Consider the following 16,802-nt stretch of genomic DNA (forward strand, 5'->3'; position numbering starts at 1 on the left):
TACTTTCATTCTTTTTAAATCTATTAATGTTGATTTTGCCCCATCTATGCCTTCCTTCTAATCCTGAAACTACTCCACACAGCACAACCCAGATTAACCATCCCACAAAACAAAAAAAACTAAATCTCTAAAAGCCCCAGCTTCCTCCAAGACAGGCAAACAATCTATCTCAGCAGAGGGAGAGAGAATCAGAAAGTTATGCAATAGGTTAGTCTTGGGAAAGTGTCTGTATAATGGTTTGAATCTGCTCTTAATTTGACTCATAGGTTTAGCAAATTATTGTGTGTGTGTGTTTGTTTTTATTACATGGTGGGGGCCGCAACACGTTAGCACACTCACAGTGTGGGGACCGAAAACATTGTGGGGACCAGTTTGCCGGTCCCCACAATGTTTTCAGCCAAAATGCGCCAGTTGACTCAGGAGACCATGCTGATATGGGTGGTGCGGTTTTTTTTTTGGACCCCACCATACGCAAAAACATGAGAAGTGTGTAAAAGCGTGCTTACACACATGCTCACCGATGCCCCCGGAGGTATCTTGGTGGTACTGCACCCTACCCTAAAAGTGTGCTTAGGATGCGGACCGTAAGCACACTTTCACTACTGCGCCTGCGCAACCCTGATACACGTCATTGAGTGCTGTGAACGCTGAATTAATCACTGCTACTACAAGGTAAACACAAATAAGACATATTAATGAGTAAATAGTTAGTTATGTTAAACATATAAATATTACAATCAAGAAATCAAAACGTGAACAGTTTACAGTCAGATATTGTCTCCTATTATATTCTATTGTAATATGCACTGCATTGTAACAGTGAGTCAGTTAAAAGATAAGCTACCAAAAGTTCCAAAGAAAATATAAAATATATAAGCATCAGCGTTATAAAGTCTTCAACGTCGATACGTTCAGTATAATACATATATAAGTGTATATATAGTCAATTTTAATGGTTTAAAGTACTCCGGTCGAACTTCTGGTCTAAGCTAATGTTATAACCTAATAGCTTTGTTTGTGTGCATGCCGAAGTGAAGCTAAAATGGCGCCTGTAGTTTTTCCGTTCTATATTGAATGGAACGAATGGGACTTGGAAGAACAAAGAAACTACATTTCCCGTAATTCCCTCTGTCACGCCACGAAAGAGCTGAAGGATGGCTGCACACAAGAAGCACCGATGTAAGGTAAGTTAAGCCGGATTTTAAAACTCTTCATAGCTTAAATATATGCGTTTGCTCGCAAAGATACGGTTTTATGTTTGCTCTCGACTCAGTTTGTGTTATCTCGAGCAGCTACAACATTTCAGGAGCTCATAACTCGTTAGCTAGCTAGCGTTAGTTAGCTCGACGCTAACGCGCTGTAAGACCCGCTGTTCGGTACCGTGAGGCGTTTTCAGTGGTGTTTAGCTGTGCAGGGGGAGAGAGTGGAGGACATTAGGCTGGTTTAGTGTAATTAACCTAGTGTTTTAAAGGGCTGTGTGTTCTGTGCGTGCGTAGTGGAGAGAGGGGGGAGAGAAGGGGGTGCTGGAGAAGGGGGGGGGCTGGTTAGCTGGATGGTAATGAGTAAGGTAGATAAGCAGATTTTTAAACCCTTCATAGCTTAAATATTTGCCTTTGCTCGCAAAGATACGGTTTTATGTTTGCTCTCGACTCAGACTCTGTGTTATCTCGAGCAATCACAACATTTCAGGAGCTCATTACTCGTTAGCTAGTTAGCTTGACGCTAACGCGCTGTAAGGCCCACTGTTTGGTACCGTGAGGCTTTTTCAGTGATGTTTAGCTTTAGAGAGAGAGAGAGAGAGAGGGAGAGAGATATTTGGTTGGTTTTGTGTAGTCAGAGGTTTAAAGGGCTATGTGTTCCCTGCGTAGTGGAGAGAGAGAGAGAGAGAGAGAGAGAGAGAGAAGGGGGAGAGAAGGGGGAGAGAAGAGGGAGAGAAGGATGGCTGGTTAGCTGGATGGTAATGAGCTATAAGGCCCACTTTGGTAACCTCAAGCTTAGTTTGTATGTTTTTAGTTTAGGGAGAAAAAGTGTGTTGGATATTTTATTGGTTTCATGTGATCAAAGTTTTTAAAAAAGCTGTATGTACATTTTAGAGAGAGGAAGCTGTGTGGAGATTATCTTATTAATCTAACTTAGCTGAAAAATACAGCAGGGTAAGACTCACTGTTCTTACCAGGTATTTTATTAATTCAAATAATCAGAGTATTAAAAGGGCTGTGGGTTTTGTGTGTGTGTGTGTGAGAAAGAGAAAACAGCCATTGAGCTTAACTGGATGACAATTGACTGCAAGGTGGGGCTGAAATATTTGGTAAAATATCTGATTGCAGGTTGTTCTGAAAAAGATTGTATCTGCTATTTGATCTGTTACTGATTTCAGTAAATGAAAGGCATGTGCTGTGGCCAAAAGACCAGCGCATCCATTATTTTTGGCTGAGGCTTGAACTCTGAAAGTAGTGTGCCAACCTGCCAGTTAATGGTGATTGTGTTGTCCTGTACACAGTATACACAACAGAGGGGTCCTTCTGATTAGTCCGACTCATGTAGAGGTGGTTCAGAAGCTCTGTGTTAGGTTAAATTTCTGCACTTATAAATTCTTAAGACAGTGTTGTTCATCATGTAGGCTATGATTATTATTGTAACTCTTTGTGATTTGAAAATCATTTAATCTTTCAGGTGTACTATAAGGCTCACTGCCTCGCTATATGTATATGTTTATATATGTTTAGTTTTAGAGAGAGAAAGACAGTTTTGGAGAGGGAGACAGCGAGAGCCATTCTTGTGCGGACTCAGCAGGAGACAGCAAGACGTGTGGAGAGAAAGAGAGAGAGTGAGGCACTGATCTAGATTTGAGCTCTAAATATAAGAAGAGCTAATTCACACAGTTGCATTTAGGTCTACACTACAGTAAATGATTAATATTTAATAATATAATACATTACAAGCATAGTTTTTGTTATGGTTAGAACTCTTTTCTTTGCACTGGCCTATTATCAAGACCTGTTATTGATTTAATCTTGTCTTAAGAGTCATTCCATTTAGCTTCTTTTCAAAATAATTTTTATAATATCATATAAAATATACTGTTCCTACTTGCAAATATATGTTGATCACATCTCACTAGTAGAAAATAGTATGGAAATCTTAAAATTCTGTTTATTACAAGGCTTTTCTAGGCCATACAAATGTTTTTGCTGTTCCATGTGGCCTTGCTTTGAGTATGATTTGTCAACCTTCTGCTTCAGATACTCTCAGTTGCAGGAGGAGAAGATAAAATGAGACGGAGGAGGGTGAAACCACTTGATGAAGCAGTACAACATGTCACCAGTGCAACTGACAAGACTGATGTATTGGAGAGTAAATTAATAAACCCTTATAAAGGTAGGCCTGGTTTTCTGTATTGTTGTGGTTTTGCCTGCATACTTACATTAGAGTAAAGAAAATAATTTCTCTTGACAAATGTTAGCCATTTTGGGGGCATGCAACTAAAATACAAACCATTTATCTAGAACACAAGTGTATATAGTAGTAGACTAGTTGTTTGTACCAATGAAATGCATGTGAAATCCAGCTTAATAATGTTTGTAAAATACGGCTATCTGCTGCTAAATGTTGTGTTTTTGATATGTTAATTTGAATATTTTTGTTTTATTATTATTATCCACATTTGAATTGGCCACTGCCTGGTGCAGTTCACTTTTCATTTGCGTGAAGTTCAGAAATCCTTTTCATCTATTTTGCTCGACTGCCACGCCCACAGTCCTCTGTGCTGAAGCTGGTTTATGTAATATTGTGTACACTAAATCTAATGGTGGTGTATTAATTCAATTAGAAACAGATTAATTGCCACACTATGATACATTTTAAAACAGTTAATCCACTGTCTTACAGTGCAGGATGTTTTCTGTATCACAGCTGCTACAACATGCATATGATTTGTTTGGCTTATTATTCTTCTTTGACAGGTCATGGTGTATTTGCCCTGGCTTCTTTGAATAAGGAGATTTTGTGGTTGAATGCAGAGGGAACTGATGGACTTTCTTGAATCAGGGAGAAGGAGGAAGGTCTCCCGAATTACTGTATTACTTTTGGCAGAATATAACGGTGGTAAGTTTCAGAGATGATTACATGTTAGTGATTATCATAGAGGTATTTTGTAGAATGTCTAAAATTTTAGCTGTGGTAACTATCTTAACCATATGAAATGAAATTATTTTGTAGTATAACTATACTTTCAGTAGGTGGGCAATAAGGCCTTGAATAATATCACAAAATTTTGGATAATTTTTTGCAGTAACCAATATTAACTAATTAACTAAAGAAAGCTTCTAAAATTATTTCCGTTCATTTAAAATACATTATCATATTTTGGCTGCAGATAGTGAATTCTTAAATACTAATTCCAATAAATGTACACTAATTTAACCTTCAAAAAGCTGACAGTGAGAACGATGCACTTGCCACATGGTGGAGGCTGCATAACTTCTTATTGTCAGCAAGTTTAGCCAGTAAATATCTGTGCATATCTCTGCCACCATGCATCTCTGCTGAGAGAGGATTCATGCCTGTTTGCAATATTGTAGCTTTTGAAGCCAGCGTCAGGGAACATGCTTGTTTTCTTGGTAAATAAGGTAGCAGACCACCTGTCAGAGGAGCTCAAACAAACATCTCAAATGTTTTAATAGTTATTTTGTGTCACCGTATTTTTTGACATTTTGCATTACTGTTGTTTGTTTGGGGTCTAGCCTTCTGTAGCCATAAACTTCCACACTACTGACTCTGTTCTCCCCTTTTAAGAACTAAGTTGTCCTCAGTGCTAGTGATACTGTTCTCTGTATGGCAAAATCCTATTGCCATTTAAAAAAGTACCGGTGTTAGTATTATGTTGCCTCACCCTATATTTCAACAGTATTTTCTTTTGTTTTGTTAATGCTTATTGATTGTTTGTGGCACTGCTACCTATATGCAGTAATCTAGTTCTAACATAGATACAATAAATGTATTTTGTTTGTTTGTTTGTTTTTTTGTCCATTTTTTAAGCATTGTTGCAACAAGAGAGGATGACACCCTTGGCCGACTAGTGAACGATGAGCACAGGACCTCAACTGTAAAATGAAAAAGATCATTGTCCAGGGACCGCATCTCTGCGTTTTTGTGATGAGAGATTATAATGCCTGGAGTAGAAAATAACCTACGACTGTGAGGAATGACTGGCATCATAGGAGAAAGGTTTGTAAGATGTGTTTGGATTAAATTTTTGAAATAGATTTTACTAGCTTAGGCAGTGTGATAGAGTGCTTATCGCATTTGATCAAAAAGTAACCCTTTGAAAGCCCGTGCAATGTGTATTGCTGTCCTTGACATTGAGTAGAAGTTACATTTTCTTGAGATTATTAGATAATGGCTTAGCCTGATTACATTTCTTAGTAAGGATTTTCTAGTAAGGATTTTAGTAAGGATTTTATGGAATCTTAGTGAAACATTTCAGTTGAGGTCATAAACTTTAATCATCCACACTATTAATGCAATTTAAAATTATTAGCTGTTTTGTATGATTGTTTAGTATGATAATGTCAGTTGTTCTATAAGATTGTTTTTGTTAACAACTAATAGACAAGTGACCGGCATATTAGCTAGTAGTATGGCATTTTTTGGTTTAGGTATTTGTTATAACAAAGCTCTTCAATTGTAAATGTTTAACTGTGATTATTTGAAATCCCTGTAGCCTGCACATAAGGACACTGCTAACATCAAGGACAATGTTGACCAAGCCGCTCGGCTTCAGGTCCTGTGACCAATGCTGGAGCTTCCACTTCTGACTTAAGGTATAGTGGTTTTATATCCATAAGTGACATATTTGCATCTACAGTATGTAATAAATGCACTGGTGTACATCAGTTACGATCAGTTGTTCAGAAGATGTTTCTTTAAAACAATTAGACAAGTGAATGACATTACTAGCCTAGTATATGCATTTTGGTGTAGGTTATTGTCCTATTAAGTAGTTGTGATGTGTAGACTGAAGTTTACATTACATGTACACTATGTGGTGTAGCCAAGGACAGCCTCGTTTCTTTTGTATGAAATGCTGTTTCCAATTCTACATGTTAAACTGTGATATTTGAAATCCCCATAGCCTCTATGTGAGGACACTGCTAACATGATGGATGTGGTTGAATCAATCCGCTCAGCGTCAAGTCTGTGACAACACAGGATCTTTTTCTTCTGGCTTAAGGTATTTAAAAGTGGTTTTATGAGCAGTATCATTGACTACTTGGTAGCTCTGCAGCTAATTATGGTCAAGTTACTTCAGTACTGATTTCGATTTGTTGTCAGATATAAATTTGTGAGAGTTGTTTTTGTGTGTTTTTAAGTGAGGCCTTAGGGATGGTATTAGTTATACATGCTCTCAGCTCTCGCATGTGGGGACCCTTTTAGGATAGAAATGTTTGGAGTGTTTGGTTACAACCCACTGTCAGTTTAGCACGTCTAAGTAGAACCTTCCACTATGCAGCAGTAGACTCGCAGGTCAACATATAGACAACATTTCTGAACTATCGTGTAGGTTACCTTATGACTAATGTCATTCAGTGTCTCATATGAACTGGTAATAGTTTCCTGTTTTTAAACAAGTGTTTAAGGTTGATATTGGTTACACACACTGTCAGGTCTAAGTAGAAACTTCCACTATAGCAGTAGACTCACAGGACAATATGTAGACTTTATTTCTGAATAACAGTTTAAATGACCTTACAAGCAGTGTCATTCAACTTCTGAAATTAATTTGTAATAATTTTCTCTTTCTACATGAGTCTGTAAGGTTGGTATTGGTTACACACGCTGTCAGGTTAGTATAGTGGTGACCACGTCTAGTCAACCTGAGCACCAGGAGCTGAACACACAGAAGAATATATGGTCTATTGTTCTCAAGAGCAGTTGTCCTCTTAAGTTTATAATATGAATTTTTGATTGATGTAATTAACACACTTTACACTATGTGAGGTTCATTGAAATGTTTAACTGTGATATTTGAAATCCCTTTAGCCTGCATGTGAGGACACTGCTAACATGATGGATGACGTTGAACCAAGCCACTCAACTTGGTCCTCTGACCAACACTGGAGCTTCCTCTTCTGACCTAAAGGTGTTTTAAAACAAGTGTAGACGACTTGCATTACAGCATGTATTACTGCATGGTTTACACATGTATTAGTTGTTCAGAAGATTGTTTCTTTAAAACTATTAGACAAGTGAATCACTTACTAGCCAAGTAATATGACATTTTTTGGTGTAAGTTATTGTCCTATTAGTAGTTTGATGTGTAAGACTGACATTGCAATACATGTACACTATGTGGTGTAGCCTGGGACAGCATTAGACATGGTTGAACCAAGCTGCTCAGCTTCAAGTCCTGTGACGCAACTCTGAACTTCTTCTGGCTTTAAAGGTATTTAAAAAAAATATATATATATATATTATTTGCATATAGAGATTGAACTACTTGGTAGTTATGCAGCTATTAATGAAGTTACTTCAGAACTGATTTCATTGTTGTGTGATAAATTTGTGAGAGTTAATTGTTTTTAAGTGAGGGGCCTTAGGGATGGTATTAGTTACACATGCTCTCAGGTTTGCATTTTTGGGGACCCTGCTCAGATAGAAATGTTTGAATGGTTTTAGTTACATTCACTGTCAGATTTAGCGTAGTGGGGACCACATTTAGGTAGAGACTTCCACTAAAGCAGTACACATGCAGGACAACTTATAGACAACGTTTCTGAGCAACAGTGTAGTTTACCTTGTGCTAATGTCATTCAGGTCTCATATGAACTGGTAATAGTTTTTCCTGTTTTGAACAAGTGTTTAAGTGATATTGGTTACACACACTGTCGGGTCTGCCATAGTGGGGACCACGTCTAAGTAGAACTTACACTATAGTAGTAGACTTACAGGACCATATATAGACTTTATTTCTGAATTACAGTTTAAATGACCTCATTAGCAGTGTCATTCAGCATCTGAAATTAATTTGTAATAGTTTCTTCTTTGTACACGAGTCAGTAAGGTTGATTTTGGTTACACACATTGTCAGGTTTAGTATAGTGGGGACCACGTCTAGCCACCTGAACAGCAGAGCAGTGAAACACACAGAAGAATGTATGGTCTATTGTTTTCAACAGCAGTTTGTCTCTCATAATTACATCCCATTAAGGGTGTAATATGATATTCATGTTAAGATTGATGTCATTTACACTGTTTCTATAAAATGGTGAATCCATGTCTGGTTAACTTGAAGTCAGCAACATCTGATAAAACGTGTGAAATTGTGTACTGCATTTTAAATAATGATCTACTTGTGTTGAGATTTATTGAAATGTTTAACTGTGATATTTGAAATCCCTTTAGCGTTGATGTGAGGGCACTGCTAACATGATGGATGTGGTTAAACCAAGCCAATTAGGAACAAGTGTACAAAGAGGAAACGGGCATTACAAATTAATTTCAGATGTTGAATGACATTACTCCTGAGGGCATTTAAACTGTAATTCAGAAATAAAGTCTACATATTGTCCTGTGAGTCTACTGCTATAGTGGAAGGTTCTACTTAGTACCGTGGTCCCACTACGGCAGACCTGACAGTGTGTGTAACAATATCAACCTTAAACACTTTAAACAACAGGAACTATTACCAGTTCATATGAGACTCTGAATGACATTAATCATAAGGTTATCCTACACTGTTGTTTCAGAAATGTTGACTATATTTTTCCTGCGAGTCTACTGCTATAGTGGAAGGTTCTACTTAGACGTGTTCCCCACTATGCTAAACCTGACATGGTGTAACCCAAACCATTCACGTTTCTATCCTGAAAGGGTCCCCACAATGCGAGACCTGAGAGCATGTGTAACTAATACCATCCCTAAAGCCTCACTTAAAACATTAGTTAGTTGTGACAGTTGTGATGTGTTAGACTGACATTTGCAGTACATGTACACTATGTGGTGTAGCCTGGGACAGCGTCGTTTCTTTTGCATGAAATGCTCCTCAATTCTAAATGTTAACTGTGATATTTGAAATCCCTGTAGCTTAGCATGTGAGGACTCTGCTATACATGATGGACTGTGGTTGATATCAAGCGCTCAGCGTCAAGTCCTGTGACACTCTGGAACACTTCTTCTGGCTAAAGGTTATTTTAAAGGGTTTTATATGCATATAGTGATGAACTACCTTGGTAGTTATGCAGCTAATTAGGTCTATTGACGTTACTTCAGGACTGATTTCGATTTGTGTGTGTGATATTAGATTGTGTGAGTGTGCATTGTTTTTAAGTGAGGCTTTTGGTGAGTGTATTAGTTACACATGCTCTCTGATGTTTTGCGTTTTGGGGATGCTCTTCTCTCAGGATAGATGTTTGAATGGTTTTATGAGCTACATCATCACTGTCAGATTTAACTGTAGTGGGGACCTACTATTAGGTAGAAATGTCTACTAATAGCTAGTAGGACATCCAGGACAACTATAGACACATTTCTTAGAACTACCGTCGTGAGGTTACCTAGGACTACGTCATCTGCAGAGTCTCATATGAACTGGTAATAGTTTCCTGTTTTTAACAGGCTACGGTGCTTACGGTGGTGATATTGGTTACTAGCACACTAGTCGGTCTGGCATCAGTGGGGAGCCACGTCTAAGTAGACGCTTCCGCTCTTAGCAGTAGACACACTATTTGGTCGGGAGAGGACAAGTGATGTAGACTTATTTCTGAATACAGTTTAATGACTTCCCTCATGAGTAAATGTCATTCCACAGTCTGAATGAATTGGCAATAATTCCTCTTTGTAGCAACAAGTGCTGTAAGTTGATTATTGTGTGCACACACTGTCAGGTCTTCCATAGTGGGGACCACAATCTAAGTTAGAACTTCCACTATAGCAGCTAAGAGACTCACCAGGACAATATGTAGACTATTCTGAATAACAGTTTAAATGACGCGTTACAAGCAGTGTCATTCAACATCTGCAAATTAATTACTGTAATAGTTTTCCATCTTGTGCGATTCAGTCTGTAAGGTTGGTACTGGTTAGCATCACACTGTCAGGTTTAGTATAGTGAGCTACTAGCTCTAGTCAACCTGAACGCACAGAGCAGTGAACACACAGAAGAATATATGGTCTATTGTTTCTCAAGAGCAGTTTGTCATTCTTAAGTTTATATATTATGAATTTTGATTGATGTAATTACACTTTACATCGATGTGAGGTTTGCATTGAAGGCTGTTTAACTGTGATATTGAAATCCCTTTAGCCTGACCTGTCGAGGTATCACTGCTAACATGAGTTTGATCGACGTTGGAACAAACGATGCATAGCCACTCACCTTTGTCCTCTGACAACACTGGAGTTTCGCTTCGTGCTGACCTTCAAGGTATTTTAAACATAGTGTAGACGTACTTGCAGTACATGCTATGTTATTACTGCATTGGTTTTTACACATGTATTAGTTGATTCAGTTAAGATTGTTTCTTTAAAACTATTGAGTTACAAGATGATCACTTTACTATCGCTCAAGTAATATGACATTTTTGGTGTGCGTAAGTTATTGTCCTATGTTAAGTAGTGTGATGTGTAGATCTGACATTTGCAGTACAGTGTACACCATGTGGTGTAGCCTGGGGACAGGCTGCGTTCTTTTGCATTAAATGCTCATTAATCTCAATGTTAACGTCTTTGAAATGCACCTAGTAGCCTCCATAGTGAGGACTCTGCTAACATGTATGGATGTGGTTGACCTGTAAAATGCTCAAGGTCTCCTTGTGATCTGTCTAACATCTGGATACGAACTTCTGGCTTAATAAGATATTAAGATTATTTGCATATAGTGAGTTGAACTACTTGGTAGTTATGCAGCTAATTATAGGTTGATTATTGAAGTACTTCAGAACTGATTTCATTTGGTGTGTGATATGAAATTTGTGAGAGTTTATTGTTTTTAAGTGAGGCTTAGGTGATGGTATTAGTTACACGATGCTCTCAGGTTTGTGCATTTGGACGGACCTCATCAGGATAGAAATGTTTGATATGTGTTTAGTTACCATTCACTGTCATAGATTTAGCGTAGGGGACCACATTTAGGTAGAGACTTCCACTAAAGCAGTAGACTTATACCGAGACAACTTATAGGACACTACATTCTGAACAAGCGAGTGTGAGTTATCCTTGTGACTAATGTCTTTTTCAAAGTCTGGGTCTCATATGACACTGGTGAGTAGTTTCTTCGCCTGTTTTGTAAACATGTGTTTTAAGGTTGATATTGGTTACACACACTGTCGGGGATCTGCAATAGTGGGGACGCACGTCTACGTAGAACCTACACTATAGCAGTAGACCTACAGATCCATATATAGACTTTATTTCTGAATTACAGTTTAAATGCCCTCATGAGCAATGTCATTCAGTGTCTGTAAATGAATTTATAATAGTGTTCGCTCTTTGTACACGAGTCAGTAAGGTTGATTTTTGTTACAGCACACTGTCAGGTCTTCCATAGAGGGACCACGGTCCAAGTAAACCTTCCACTATGTTAGCCGACAGACTTACTGGACAATATGTAGACTTTATTTCATGATTAGGCAGTTAAGATGCTTCATAATGCATGTTATTCAGCGACTGAATATGATGTTGTATGGTGTCTCTCTTTAGCTACACGAGTCTGTAAGTTTGATTTCTGCACACTACTGCTCCAGGTTTAGCATGAGTGGGGGCTTCACGTCTAATAGTTACGTGTCCACCATGAGCAGATTAGACTGCATGAGGAGCAATATGTAGCTTTATTTCTGATATCGCTTCAGTTTAATATGCCTCATGAGCAATGTCATTCGAGCGTCTGAAATGAATTTGTAATAGTTCCTTTTGTACTACAAATCTGTAGTATTAATTTTGGTATACATCCACTGTCATGGTCTCCTAGAGGGGACCTCAGCGTCCAGATGTATAAAGACCTTCCACTGATAGCAGCCAAAAAGCAGCAGATCTTACTGGACTTAATATAGTAGACCTTTATTTCTGAATTACAGTTTAAATGACCTCATGAGCAATGTTATTCACGTCTGAAATGATTTGCATAATTTTCCTCTTTTACATGAGTCTGTAAGGTTGATATTGTTGCCACACTGTCAGGTCTGCATGGTGGGTGACCACATCTAAGTAGAACCTTCCACTATAGCAGTAGAGCATCCACAGGACAAGATGTAGACTTTATTTCTGAATAACAGTTTAAATGACCTCACAAGCAGTGTCATTCAACATCTGAAATTAATTTGTAATAGTTTTCTCTTTGTGCATCAGTCTGTAAGGTTGGTACTGGTTACACACACTGTCAGGTTTAGTATAGTGAGCACGTTGCGCTATAGTCAACCTGAGCCACCAGAGCAGTGAACACACAGAAGAATATGGTCTGTGTTCTCAAGAGCAGTTTGTCCTCTTAGTTTATAATATGAATTTTTGATTCATATTAAGATTGATGTAATTAACACTTTACACTATGTGAGGTTCATTGAAATGTTTAACTGTGATATTTGAAATCCCTTTAGCCTGCCTGTGATAGGAGACACTACTAACATGTGATGTACGAGATCGTTGATCGCAAGCCACTCACTTTAGGTCCTGCTGACCTTAACACTGGAGCTTGCCTCTTCTGACCATAAAGGTTTATTTTAAACAAGTGTAGACGTACTTGCATTACAGCATGTATTAGGCTGCCTGGGTTTACACATGTATTAGTTGTTCAGAAGATGTTCTTTAAACTTAGTACGAAGTGACTCACTTTCACTAGCCAGTATATATGACATTTTTGGTGTATAGTTATTGTACCTATTAAGTAGTTGTGATGTGTGTAGACTGACATTTGCAGTACGATGTACCACTATGTGGTGTGTAGCTGGGACAGCTGCCTCGTTCTTTTGCTGATAAATGCTCATTAATTCTAACTGTTAAAAACTGATTGATTTGGAAATGCCGCTTAAGCCATCCATGAATTATTGTATATGATGTATTGTATTTATTTATGAATTTGTATATGTTTTATTGTGTAATTCATTAAATAATTGAGTGCGAATGTTGATTTATGTAACATTAATAATTTATTATGATATTAAATTTAGTATTTGAATGTTTATATGTATTCTGTCGATTGTGGGTATCATTTTTCCATAGTATGATATTGTGTCATAATCATAAATTAGATATTTTTTGAATTAATTATATATTAGTTTTTATATTTGAATGGGGGGGGGGGGGGAGGACTTCTGCTAACATGATGGATGTGGTTGAACTCTAAAGCTTCAGTCTGCTGTGACTGCAACTCTGGAATCTTCTCTGGCTTAAAGTATATTTATTATTGCTATATAGTGATTGATAGCTACTATGTAGTTGATGCAGCTAATTTGTTAATTGTAAGTACTTCAGAACTGATTTCATTTGTTGTGTGATATACAATTTGTGAGAGTTGAATTGTTTTAAGTGAGGCCTTAAGGATGGTATGTAGTTTCACAACGCATGCTCTCAGGCTTTTGCATTTTGGGGACCACTCTCAGGATAGAAATGTTTGTAATGGTTTTAGTTACATTCACTGTCAGATTTAGCGTAGAAGACGCGTACATTTAGGTAGAGACTTCACTAAAGCAGTACACATGCATAGACACCTTATAGTACAACGTTTCTGAGCACAGTGTAGGTTAGCCTTCGTGACTAATGGTCACTTGCATGCAGGGTCTCATATGAACTGGTCGATAGTTTCCTGTTTTTAATCAAGTGTTTAAGGTTGATATTGGTTACACACACTGTCGGGTCGTGCCATATGTGGGTACCATCGTCGTCTAAGTAGTACCTTACACTTATGGCAGTAGCAGCTTACAGGGCCATATATAGACTATTATTTCTGAATTAGCTAGTTTAAATGCCTCTATGAAGCATGTCTATGTGCGAAGCGTCTAAATGAATTTCTGTAATAGTTTGCCTCCTTTTTGTACACGTATAGTCTGTAGATGATTTTGTTACACTCACTGTCAGGTCTTCCTATAGTGGGTGACCATTACGTCCATAGTTAAACTTCTTCTCACTATAGCTAGCAGTACGTACTGGAGCAACTATGTAGGACTTTATTTCTGATATATATGTTTAATATGTCCTGCTCATGAGCAGATGTCATTCCGCGTCTGAAATGTATTTGAGATAGTTCTCTGTTTTTGAACAAGTGTTTAGGTTGATATTTGTTACATCTTTGCGGTCTTCCTCTTAGTGGGGACCACGTCTATATAAGTAGAACGTACATCTTCATACGCGTAGTAGCTTACTGGACAATATGTAGACTTATTTCTGAATACAGTTAATATGCCCGCATGATGCATGCTTATTCAGCAGATTGAATGATTTGTTAGTGGTTTCCTTTTTGTAGGGCACCTGAGTCTGTAAGTTGATTTTGTATAGCACACAAGAGAGAACTGTCAGGTTAGTGATAGTGGGGACTCTACGTGCTAAATAGGACGTTCCACATACTCAGTAGACTCGATAGGTCATAGGTAGACTTTATTTGCGTGAATAACAGTTTAAATTGCTCTCATGAGTCATATGTCTTTCTAACGTCTGAAATGAATTGTAATAGTTTCCTCTTGTACACTAAGGCTTCTAAGATTGATATTTGTTACACACACATGGACTGTCAGTCTTCTAGTGGGACTGCACGTCTCTAATTAGAACTTCACATGGCTAGTAGACTTATGCAGGACAGTAGTACGTAGACGTTATTTCTGAAGGTATACAGTTAAATGCTCCTCATGAAGCTATGTCTTTCAGACGTCTGAATGAATTTGTTGTTTAGTTTCCGTCTTTGTACACAAGGCTTCTAAAGATTGATTTTGGTTACCACACGCATGTCATGGTATTTCCATAGAGGGGACCACGTAACTGAACTTCGAACTCCACGCATAGCCAGTAGACTCACAGGACTATATGTAGACTTTCTGAATTACAGTTAAATGCGCCTCATGAGCAATGGTTTCCTATTTTTTCTCTTGCGGGTTTGTCTGAAATGTAATTTGTAATAGCCATTTTCTGTGTGTGTACACAAGTCTGTAAGATGATTTTGGTTACACTACGACTGTCTCAGGTTAGTATAGTGGGAGGACCACGTCTAAATAGAACTTCCACGGCATATGCTAGTAGACTCGATAGGGACAATATGATAGACTTTTGCTTTCTGAATTTACATGTTTAAATGCCTGCTATAGCGCATGTCATTCAGCATGCTGAATCTGAATTTGTAATAGTTTCACTCTTGTATACGTTAGTCTGTAAGTTGATTTTGGTTACGCCATCACTGTCGGGTCTGCTCATCGTGGGACTCACGTCTAGCGAGAACATTACACTATAGCATAGACTTACAGGCCATATGTAGGCTTTATTTCTGATTACAGTTTTGGAATGCCCTCATGAGCAATGTCGATTACGCATCTGACATGAGATTTGCTACATAGCTTCTCTCTTGTACACGAGTCTGTAAGGTTGGTATTGGTTCACATCACACTGTCATGGTTTAGTATAGTGGTGTGACGCAGCGTCTAGTCAAGTCGGGCTGAGCCCCTGCAGAGCAGTGAGCACACAGAGAATATATGGTCTATTTGTGTTCTCTATAGAGCAGGTTGTCCTCGTCATAATAATCCTCATTAAGTGGTGTAATATGCAATTTTGTATTCATATTAAGATTGGTATGTCATGTTTACACCACTCTCATTTTATAACAGCGGGATCTTCGTGTATGGTTATATTTGAAGTAGCAGACACTGATATAAACATTGTCTGAAATTCTTTGTACTGTCAGTTTTTGATAATGATATTCTTGTTTGCGATTTATCTGAATGTTTATCTGTGATATTTTGAATCTCCTGTAGCCTGAATGTGATGGAGCTGCTGCTAACGTGATGAGTCCTATATTTGGTAATCAAGTCCGACTCAGCTTTCAGGTCTGTGACCAACGCTGGAGGCTTCCTGTATCTGTCTGAAAGGTTTTTTAAAAGAGTAAGGCGCTATGCAACCAAAGGATGCAAGACTTTTATATTTGTTCCCCTACATATGTGCATGAATTTGACGCTGATCAGGTATATAGACAGGGAAGCTTAGAGAAGGAAAATATAATGCTCAAAATTTATTAAGTTTCTCGGTCTTACTTCTCGATTTCAGAGTGTGATGCACCTGTGTCTTACAGGACAAAGTCAGTGCAGGGCAGATGACGGTGAGTACAGGCAATGCTGAGGTCAATTGTGAAAGAGAGGTAGGTAAGTGTCCAGGTAGATGATGCCATTTGAGCGTGATATGTTTGGTACACTAGGAACATGTCCAGATCTGTCGGTTAGTACTATTCATAATGATGGTTATAGGATTCATTTACGCAAAACTGTCATTCACGTTTTTGTAAAGATTTCTTACAAGCCTCACAGCAAGACAGTGATATCGCCACTAGGTGATCAGACTCTGATCAATCAGGCTAAACTGGCCGATTTCAAACAGCTCTCAGGCTAAAATTGATATTTAGTTAGATTGTTAGTATTGTTATGCTTGTGAAATACTAATTAGGAAAAGTTATAAAGCAAGAGAAAATATAAAGTCATAGTATATAGTGAGTCTGAGGTTCCACATTGGAGAATTTGGGATTTAATTGGCATTTAATATTATGATGATATGGACAAACGTTTTGAAAATTTTGAAAAATTAAAAGCAAGCAAAGCTATGTATTAAGTAAAATGAAGAAGAAA

At 37.9% G+C, this 16,802-nt stretch overlaps 1 long non-coding RNA gene across 1 annotated transcript; it reads left to right on the plus strand.

The window, feature by feature from the left end:
• The first annotated feature begins 1,148 nt into the window (after window positions 1-1,148).
• On the plus strand, window positions 1,149-4,001 carry LOC118801505. The gene is made up of 3 exons (XR_005006542.1): window positions 1,149-1,184; window positions 3,243-3,378; window positions 3,963-4,001. It is a non-coding gene; the product is annotated as an uncharacterized LOC118801505 (long non-coding RNA).
• Window positions 4,002-16,802: the final 12,801 nt, after the last annotated feature.

The sequence above is a fragment of the Colossoma macropomum genome, unplaced genomic scaffold (genome assembly GCF_904425465.1).
Source record: "Colossoma macropomum unplaced genomic scaffold, Colossoma_macropomum, whole genome shotgun sequence".
Taxonomy (NCBI): Eukaryota; Metazoa; Chordata; class Actinopteri; order Characiformes; family Serrasalmidae; genus Colossoma; species Colossoma macropomum.